Here is an 11,313-nt window from a genome sequence, read left to right as displayed (position 1 = left end):
AAAAGATGGTACCGTACTGATATCAAAAATATACCCGATTTGATAAATTTAGTACCGATACCTAGTACCATTTGCTCACCCATAGTGTTGTGCTCCTATTACTGCATATTCTCTTTTTACTAGTAGGTGGGTCCTGGTTTACTACCCGGAGATATAGAAGGAGCATATTTGTGATTCTAGGCTGTATTTCGATGGGGAATTCCAACAGGTATTGTTGTATCATTTATTTTCTACTTTAATTGTTATTTTACTTGTTCTTGACTATTGGTGTCATATTAACATTTGGTTTCACTTGATGTGGGCAAAAATCCTCTTTTTGTTGATGTGGTCAGGGGCGGAACTACAAGGGGGTCAGGAGGGTTTGTTGACCCTCCGACGACGGAAACTTCCATTATCGCAAGTATCTACCAAAGTTGGGTTTTATATACCTTGACCCCTTGAATTGTTCCGATCAAATTAGTTAACTAGTTATAGTAAAGAAAGAAAGATGAAAATAGCTTGGTCTTCTGGGAACAAGGGCGGCGATAATCGGAGTTACAGTCGAAGGATAATGAAGAAAGAAGGTAGAAGATGATCCAGGCAGGCCTATATCTATTTTAAATGATAATTTATCTTCTTTTTGAAAAAGAAAAACCCTGCTAAATGGTATAGTAACTTTTAAGTACTTTCTGTACCTTACAGTAACTTTTATTTTTTTATTTTAATTTATGTTTTAGTTTTTGTGTTTTTTATGGTTTGACAGAAATTATGCCTATATTTTTCTAAATTATACTTTTACCTAATTTGATTTTAATATGAATACTAGGTTATCACCCGGGAGCTTCCCGGGTTGTACTATTTAAATGACGTACACAACTAATGTAGAAATTTTATTTATCATGTACGATGTATGGGAAAATAATATATTTATCACCCGGGAACTTCCCGGGTAGGAAAATTTAAATTACATTAATCATAAGTGTATATGTCAAATTAATGCAAATAAAGTGACATATTACATACATTACTAACAAAATGGATTGTATCATTAGGTATGAAGTTTTCTTTATAAGTTGTGTATAAAAAAATCAAGAAAAAAAAACAAATAATGTTACATTTACAATTTAATTTACTGAAAGTAACATGAGCTCGGTCCGGCACGGTACCGGTAAAATACCAAATATTTTGGTACCGGTACCCAGTTTTGAGGAATTTTGGTACGGGTGTTTTCGGTACCGGTACCGGTTCAATACGGTACCGGTACCATGCTCATCCCTACTACTATTCAATATCACATCTCTGATGGCACACCCAAAGAAGCACTTCTACTTTACAACCATATTCGCCGTAACCCGCTATGTATGCTCACCATTTCCCCGTTGATCCTTAAAGCGTGTGCTTCTATTTCCATGATTCATTATGGAAAGGTTGTGCATTACAAATCAATAAAGCAAATATCGAGGATATGATAGTTTTTAGTAACATTTCTTACGCCAAAGTATAACCTGATCAACTTGCACTTGCATATTTTGAACCTACACTTTTACAGGAGACAATCACCAATGCCACCAGACTACAAGGGCATGAACAAACACTGACAAGACGATATATAAAAATATTTCTGATTATTATTATCTAAGAAAAAAGAAGCAGCCAGCCAAAAAGGAGGCTGGCTAATAAATTTGAGGCTGCAAGTGCCTGCCAATTGCCAAAGATCCAAATTCTAAATTTAAAAAGAAATAGAAATGCTTGGGGGCTGTTATTAGTAATTACTGCACCCCACTCCATCTAGCCCAGTCTACAAACTGCATCCCACCATCGATGTTATTTGCGAAACGGACTCCAACTGTAAACGCCATTGCTACTACAGGGGCCTGTTTTGCGAAAGGAGAAGCTTCCACCAAGCTTTCCATCCCACTGACGATTTGGTAACGCGTATTTGCAGACACCGCAAGGAAAACACCTGCATATCAATTAAACATAGCATTACTTAGGTTGCTCCCATTAATGATTTAACTACAAATCCAAATCACAAAACATACCCCAAAGAACAGCACTTTGCATCAAAGGAGGCACCTTAACATCACCTTCTGATGTATACATTCTCCTGAAGTTGTCATATAGGGGTCTTTTAAGTACTTGATTATTTATCGAATACTTCCTCATATTACAACAATAATTTTCTTATTTGACAAAGAAAGTGCAATGAGCATACCGTTTGGCATTCATAATCATATTCCCAATCCCTTGGCCAATAAGACCGCAACCAAATCCCATCGAACCATACAGAAGACCCTGAACCCATACCAACTAAAACACGGGCAGTCTTTAGAAATTTTACATGCCAAGTCTAGTTAACAACATTTGTAACAAAAGATTAACATTAGTTGTAGATGCTATTTACATTAATATTATATGTGGTTAGCAACAAAAGATGGTGTGTCTTGACCCAAGTCTTCTAAATTTCAAGCTCATCTGCCCCTTGCTTCTTCTTCAACATATTCATCAATTCGCACAAGATAACCCTACTACCGCACTCACTCCCTGTAATTTATCAAATAAGAATGAAAATTAAGCAAAACCCCGCATTTTCCATTGTAGTCCATTACCACATACATGATACACTGGTACCAACGCCAATCACGACTTTTTGTTTACAGCATTCTAATTATTGCAAAAGTAATTATTGCAACTTAAATTTAAAGACACATAGCACCCTTAAACTCCAGAAACCTAATCATGCTTTCCTAATGTAGGATCGTCGTGCGACCTGAATGAGTCGTTCAGAAGAGTTTTGATCTGAATCAAAGGCGGAATTTGATGACACGGACTTGATTACAGCTTGATTCACTTTAAATGTCTCTTGTATTGATTTAATAGTATTACAGCATCTGGAGACAATTTGGCAGAGCTTCGCTACCAAATTCCAATCGATACAAATGAGAACCTAGACTCGGATATATATAGGCATAGGTATTTCGTACGAAATGACTTTAGTTCATTTCGTACGAAATGGATTTCTCCATTTCGTGCGAAATAGCTATCACACACACAAACCTAATTTTCTAGCCTACCGAGCACTGTTTTATCCTTATCTGATTACAAGACTCGATACAAGACGAAGTCCACAGACATATGCACTAACAGACTCCCCCTTGGATGTTGACGAAGTCTTCAGTGTCGAGTCTTCAACATGACACGTCTTCAGTCTTGATCAATTTTCTTGCTCTTTCCAAACTGTCTAACATTGTAAGCATCCATCGATCTTTATCTTTTTCACTTTCTTCAGGCTCCCCCTTTCGTTAAGCTTCCGTGCTTTTTGGGATCGACACCTTGCTTTCCGGTTACAAACTCCCCTTTGCGTCGAGCTCGTCTTCAGACTCCCCCTTAGACTCAGCTGTCGGGATCGTAATCTGGAATCACACCTGCAACACTCAAACATTTAAAAGAAACAACATTTTAAACATCCAGGATCGAAAACCCTGGCTCTCCCAGCATAAGCTAAAATATTTTGACATATAAAGCATTTTCAGATTGTCCAGAAATCGTGATCTGGCTCTATTCAACTTTCTAAATCAAGATCCTGGCTTTAAGATATAATAATATGAATATATCCAGGAATCACTTGATACTCTCCCCCTATCAACAAACTTCAAAGATTTGGCAGTTTTAGGAAACAGGATCAGAAACTGGCTCTTTACAATCAGATTATAACAATTTAAGCATCCAAATCCCTCACAGTTAATCATCCAAGTCCATCTTAATGACCTTGGAGATATCACAAACTATTTTTGATTTTTGATTTTAAAAACTACAAGTTTCAAATTAATGAACTTGTTTTATTTTCAGAAACACAATCAGCATACTTAGATTTTGAAACTTAGCACTCAGACATCGGTTATCGAAACTAAAGCAGAAATCAAAATCTTTTTGTATTTTTCTATAACATAAACAGTAAAGAAATATTTACAGACAATATTTTTATTTGAGTTCGTGTTAGAGGATCATATCAGTTTATGACAAATCACTAGTACCGTTGAGCTTTAAAACACTTTAAGTTTTAAATGATTCACTTAGATTGTCAGTATACTGATCCACTTAAATTTTCACACAAACTTCAATTGATTCGAGATACGGATTAGTGTTTTAAGGACTTAAACTTATTCGCGTGTCCCACCTCAGTATATACTCCCATATCAAAATTCCCTAGATTCAGTCTTAGAGGTGAGTATGCCAATCTGATATCTGTATCTGGGTTAGTGCGAGACCTTGAGAGCTCAGGTAAGAACTTCCGTTCTGTCAAAGAGATGAAGGCCCGACTTTAGGTGTGTTCCCTTTAGGGAATCTTTTCTTCAACTGCAATTGATTCATATCTTTCGATATTTTCTCAATTTTTGTGCAGAGGGTAAGCTTTTAAAGCGCGTAAAGTATTATACGAGGTCTAGGCATTGCTTCCGCAAAATCAGAAGAACAAGTATAATATCCCAGATATCAAACAGTATAAAGACCTAGTATCTCATAATCATGCAATCTCTTAAATAAGATTTCGGGGGTTACCCATATATCCGAAAGATGTTCCCCACGAGATAAGTAAAGTATTGATATTTAGGTTTATATCTCGAAAACAATCTACTAAGCGTGTAAAAACCTACTGGCATATCATCAGTGAGACCGTTTATCACATTAAAATATTCCATTTCTTTAGCGTACTGTGATTGTCTACTGATGTACTATTATTTCCTTTTTTTACACAAAAACTCTTTTTCGATTTTTATCATGTTTTTGGATTTTTTAAATTTTCTAATGTTTTTGTATTTTCTGAAAACTCTTACTCCCCCTAAAATGCAAAATTATTTAAAGAAAATTTGATAACCGATGTAGATAGCTTTGTCTCGCCATCCATTTTCTGCTTTTCGTGCACTGAATTGCAACACAGTATATTTTCTGCAAATGTACCCACATGATTTACAACACATTGATATTTTACAGTTTGAAAACCATTTTTCAATCTTGTGAAATTAATCATGTTTGTTCCGCCGTGAGGGTTTCGCCATATTCACTCAACATATTTTTTAATTTTTGATTTTTTTTTTACAAATTTAAAAACAAACATATTTTTGATTTTTTTTTATTTTTCAATTTTTAGGGTTTTTGAAATATTGTTTATTTATGTACAGAAAATCAAACAAACTCCCTATTTCAACCAACACAGGGTTCAGCAGCCTCCTCTTCTTGTTGTGCCAGGCTGCTCCAACACTTTTCTTGTTGACATTCTATTATCTTCGGAAGCACCTGCACATTTACACTTACTCAATTACTTGAACAAATTAGCCCAGGTCTGTTGGACCTTAGGCGTTTCTACACAATATGCGTCATTCAATTTCGGAAAATCTTTGTCATTTTGAACAAAGACTTTTTCAACTTTGACTTCAACTTTTTCATCATTTACCGAAGCCATTTGTTTCTTAACACTCCATGTTTGACCTTTAGGAGTACATCGTTTGTAAAAATGTGATTCTTTTTGAAAATTTTGATTTTGAACAACATTTGGTTTCCAAAACTGTTGGGGTTTTGTTGTATCGACATTTGTTCTCCAACTTTGTGTTGTTCTTAATCTGAGTGTGTGAGAATTCCAAGTCTGTCTAGAATCGAACCTATTCGGGTTTGATTTCCAAGTTTGATTCGAAGCAAACTTGTTTGTGTTGTACCTCCAAGTTTGTTTTGAATCAAATCTGGTTGACCTTTGTTTCGCAGTCTCAGATTTCTATTTCTCAACCTTATCAGATTTCTTTTTGTTGGTGCGTCCGTCTGTCGACTACGTTTTGTATCGAGTCTTGTAGTGTATAGGTTAGAACAGGGCACGAAAATCAGGAAACATGTGTTAGACCTGATTTCGCTTATGTGTCATAGACCAGATTTCGCTCTTGTGTCCTTGCAACCCTGATTTCGCTTATATGGTAATCTCCTGATTTCGCTCATATGTACAAGTATGAATGAGCGAAATCAGTGATCCTATATAAAGGGTTGTTTGAGCGAAATCACAGTAATAGTTGTAGGTGTTGTCTTCCGGTGAGCCACGAAGTGCTGCCGAAGTGTTGTCAGAGCTTGTAATCGATTCAGGAATCAATATAACAACAGTTTAAAGTGAATACTGCTGAAATCGCACCAAAACATTAGTTTCCGCCTCTTGTTTTGGATAGGAATTCTTCTGATCGACTCAATGAGGGCTGAAAACGATCCTACAAGTGGTATCAGGGCTCAGGAGGAAGAGTTCTTGCCATTTCAGCTGCATATTCTGATTTTCTACACCTTCTTTGTCATTTTTGAAAATTTTTCATGGTAAAACCAGCTCAATTTCACACACAGCACTCGTAATCATGCATTAATAAACCCTTGAAATTTTCAAAGCTAAAATAGACCTAAAACTTAGGATTTTTGAGGTTTCGCTCATAGTGACTCGTGCATATGATGATGTCAGCAGCTATTTGGTCTTGATTTCGCTCTTAAGTCACAAAGTTTGTCTTGATTTCGTTTATTGGTACAATCTGTTTTCGCTCTTGAGGTCCAAAGTACCCTAATTTCGCTCTAGTGTCACCTTGGGATTTCGCTTATTGTGACCTTGAGATTTCGCTTATTGTGACCTTGGGATTTCGCTTATTGTGACTTTGGGATTTCGCTTATTGTAACATTTGGGATTTCGCTCCAAGAACCTGTTTTTGCCTAAACTTGAATTTTGTGAACTTTTGAAAATTGAACAATGGACAACGAATTCTATAACGCATTTGCTAGTCCGGTTACAATCACGCAGAATGCTTTACTTGAAAAGGAAACCGGAACATCTCAGAAACCGCCTAAACTCATGGATATTGATGATTATAATGCGTGGTCTGAAAGGTTTGGAAATTGGGTTAAAGCTTATCATTTGGATGCGTGGGAACACACTGAAGAACCATATGTTAGGCCCACAAGGAATAATGCTCAGTTAACAATTAGAGAAATGAGTACTGAGGATAAAAAGCAATATAGGGATGAGAAATTGATGGTGAGTCTGCTTCAGCAAGCAATAAAAGAAGACATTTTGATACTGCTTCAACATGATGGAACTGCTTATTCAATTTGGACAGAATTGGAAGCAAAATTTGTTGGAAGTGATGATATGCTCAAAAACAAAATGTCTTTCATGAAGAAAGAGTTTGATCTGTTTCGGGGATTAAAATCTGAAAACACCAAGCAAATTATAGAAAGATATTGTAACTTGGTGAGAAATATGTCGAAACTTGGTATTAAAAAGGATACTGATGAATTGATTGAAAAACTTGCAGATGCGCTACCACATGAAACATGGGGAACATTTCTGATGATGCTGAGATCCAACAGAAAGGATTATAAAAATTTAACACTGGGAGACTTCATCAAACACCTGGAAGCTCAAGAGATGGAGCAGAGGAAGATTGCCAGGATGAAGAATTACAATGGAGAATAGGATATCAGCCTGTATTACAAAGGTGGTGTCAACGAAAGGTCAAATTTCTCTCCAAAAGTCGAAACTGCTTACAGTGCAAAAGATTCTTCTGAAAAGAAATCATCCCAGGGATCAAGCAGCACAAGATTTTCATCATTTGATGCAAACATTTCAGTAACAAAGAATGAAAGAAAACTTCAGTGCAATATTGTTCTAAGTCTTGAAAATGATCAAGATTATACTGAAGAGGTTGCTAAAAATCAAATGTCTTTGTTGGGAATGATTTTAGAATCATATAGTAGTTTTGTGGCCGGAAAGATCGGTAATCCAATGCTCACGAAAGAGGATTACGATCAAATAGATGCTGAGGAAATGGAATTGATGGACATTAAATGGTGCATGGCTAGTGTGTTGAGACGAGCTGAGAAGTTTAAACAAATTACAGGAAGAGATGATTTCCGTGATGCAAATGTTTCAACTTTAGGCTTTGATAAATATAAAGTTACATGTTTTCGTTGCAGGGAAAAGGGGCATTTCAAGAGGGAGTGCAAAAATCATGAAGCTAGTGGAGCCCAGAATCCTTTTGGAAACAACGATTATCACAAAAAGGCGATTTATCATCAAGTTACACCACCAGCACCGCATCAGGCACAAACTGCCCACGGAAGAGATGCGATTGAAGGTTCAAAAAGAGCATGTCTAGTTAATTAGGGCAAATATGATAACTTTAGCTGGGATAAATATCTTCCAACAAACAGCAAAGTGTGTTTGGCAGAACAAGATGATGAAAAATTGGCTGAAGGTTTCTGTTGGGACAATTTTTGCCTAGATCAAGAACTTATGGCCAAAGAGATGTCCAAAAACACTTCAAATGTTAACGCTTTCATTGCAAATGCCTACGATTTGAAATGTGCCGAAAAGTGCAGAAAAGTAATGGAAGCTGCTGAAGCAAGAAGGAGAAAGCTTGAAGAAGAAGAAGAAGAGGAAGAGAGATTAAAAGCTGAAGCTGAAGCCGAGAAAAAGAGAAGAGCTGAATTTTTACGATCAAATAGAACAGTCAAGGATGTTCCTGAATTTGAAATCAAAGTTGATGCAGAACCTGTCAAAGTTCCTGAAAAGTGCATGAACTGTGATTCTTTAATCAAGCAGAACAATGAGTTGCTGCATAACATAAACAGATTGAAAGAATCCTATGATACAATGAACAGAGAAATCAACAAGTATACTGATTCAAACGGTGAACAAGCTGTGGCAATGAATACACTGAAGAGAGCTTACATAGGACAGCTTGATAATGTCAATTTTCACATAAAGAAGTGTGCTGAGCTGGAATTAAAACTGGAAACACAAAGAATCGAAACTGAAAGAGTCAACAAGTTATTAGAAAGTTACTCATTTTCTACTTTTGTTGTTGACAGGATTTATCTGGTTGTGGAGAATTTGAAGACTTTTGAAGAAGTAAAGACTTCAGAAGAAGAGAAATCTGTGATAGAAGACGAAGATAAAGTAAAGATTTCTGGTAAGAAACCAAGTGTGGTCTACAATAGATGTCCGCCCCCGGTCGAAAATGGATATTCACCTCGAAATCCAAATTCCGAAAGAGTCGAAAAGGCAATAAACTTACAATGGGAGTCTAGGCCGTCGGATAACTTGCCAGAAAATATTGATGTCACATACACATCATCTGACACTAATCATGAGTCAAAGTTGATAAAAAGTGTGGTCGATCAGGTGTTAGATAAAGATGACATAGAGGAGTCAAAACCGGAGTCCAAATCCAAGTCAAAGTCTGAGTCCGATACATCAAAGTCAACATTCAAAAAGGACAAACGGGTTTATGATAAAGAATTTTTGCTATCAAAATCTAATTTGAATGATGAATCATTCAAAGTGGCATATACTTTGAAAGAATCTTAATAAAATAAAATTCTGATGAAGCTTTTCCAATAAGAAGTGTCAGATTTGAAAAGATTCAAAAGGTTTTCAGAATTACAGAAATTAATATTTCTGAAATAAAAGATTTAAATTTTATTGGAAAACCTAAACAATACACTTCAAGAGAACAACAAAGAATTAACAAGAAAATGGGTTACAATTGTGGTTACAGTTTCCAAAAGAAACCAAACCATAATCGTAATTTCAAAAAGAAAGGATTAGGATTTAATCAACTGAAAAACTATAAAAATGAAAAAGTTTATAAACCAAAAACTGTGTTTGTTTCAGGGAAAACGACAGAGGCTGAGAAAGAACAAACATTCAAAAAGCAGACGAATCAGGATTCCTTGCCAAGAAGCAAGAAGAACTGAAGAAGAATGCTGTTCCAAAGAAGATTGAAAAGAGAACATGTTTTCAGTGTAAAATTGTTGGTCATGTTGCTAAGGATTGTCCGAAGACATTCAAACCAAAACAGGAAGTCTCTGGTAAACTGAAAGAGAAAGTGGTCGAGAAAACTGAACTTTCAACCCGAAAGTTTACAGGCTTTGAAAATTCAACTTTTGAAAAAGGAGAATGTTCAAAGAATGTTTTAAAAAGAAAAGAAGATTTGAAAAATCAAAAATGGGTTGTGAAAGGTTCAGGTAACAGTTCTGGTGATGAATCTGATTCCACAAAATCAGAGGAGCCACGTGTTGAGAAAAAGGTTGAAAAATCAGTTCCAACCATGAATGATGAAAATTTTCCACCTTTGTGTGCTGAAACTTTTATGAAAAAAGTTGGAAAAACAGAAATTTCAAATCAATTTTATTCTGACAAGAAGAAATTTGATGTTGAAAAGACTTTCAATGGAAATGTGAAACGTATCTTTGGACAAATGGTCAATGGTAAGGCCAAAAGTGTTAAAGAATTTTATGCTTCTAAAAGACGTGTTCACAAGTCTGTTGAAAGAAAAGATGGAGAAGAAGATGTTGTTACACCCAAGGAAGGTCAGGCTTGGGTGGATATATTTTTCAAAGAGTAAAAACCTGACTTGCCGAAGATCCCAAGTTGGTAATCGTAGATCATGAATCGGCATCTTTCTTAATCTATGTTTGAGTAGTTGCAGGACTTGCCGGAACTCCCAGGTTTGTAAGCGAGGAGTAGGAATCGGCACCTTGAGAATTCAACCAACAGATGGTAATTGGTTGAAAAACAGGTTTGAAATTCTTAATTGTTAATCCTACTAGTGGTATGTATGATTGTTGTTTTTACAAGTGGTTCAGGTTGATCCTACAAGTGGTTAATCAAGGTCATTAAATTGAACTTGAGTTAACTATCATTCATAAAATTGGCAAACAATGTGATGATTTGATCCCCAATTTTACAAGTGGTAAAATCAACAAAACTTATTTTCCGGAAAAACCATTCTGATTAAAACAAACTTGAGTGTTTTGAAATCATTATGGGAAAATAGTTTATTGTGAGGGGGAGTTCTGATTGTTTAAGCCAAACGGATGGAGAATTGAAGTGATTCGATATCAGTTGTCATATTTGTGTACAGTTTGTTTTTAATTTTCGTTAAATGTTTCTGAATTTTAGGGGGAGTAAGAATTTTTTTTCAGAAAATCCAAAAAACATTAGAAAATTTGAAAAAGCCAAAAACATGATAAAATGAAAAATGAGTTTTTGTTGCATAAAAGAGGAAATGATAGTACATCAGTGGACTATCACAACACGCTAAAGAAATGTAAAGTAAAAATTTGATAAACAATCTTACTGTGGATGTGTCAGTAGGTTTTCGCACATTTAGTAAACTGAGACGAGATATAAACCTAAATTCAAACTTGCTTATTATGTGGGTTAACAACTTCTTGAATATATAGGTAACCCCTGAAATCTTGTTTGAAAGGTCCCTTATTCTGAGATACTAGGTCTTTATGCTCAGTGATATCTGGGGT

The 11,313-nt window shown here is 35.7% G+C and overlaps 1 long non-coding RNA gene across 1 annotated transcript; it reads left to right on the top strand.

Moving 5' to 3' along the window:
• LOC110891587 lies at window positions 1–720 on the top strand. The gene is made up of 2 exons (XR_002565407.2): window positions 1–208; window positions 333–720. It is a non-coding gene; the product is annotated as an uncharacterized LOC110891587 (long non-coding RNA).
• Window positions 721–11,313: the final 10,593 nt, after the last annotated feature.

Source organism: Helianthus annuus, chromosome 12 (assembly GCF_002127325.2).
Source record: "Helianthus annuus cultivar XRQ/B chromosome 12, HanXRQr2.0-SUNRISE, whole genome shotgun sequence".
In the NCBI taxonomy this organism is placed as follows: Eukaryota; Viridiplantae; Streptophyta; class Magnoliopsida; order Asterales; family Asteraceae; genus Helianthus; species Helianthus annuus.
This window is presented reverse-complemented; position numbering and strand designations above follow the sequence as displayed.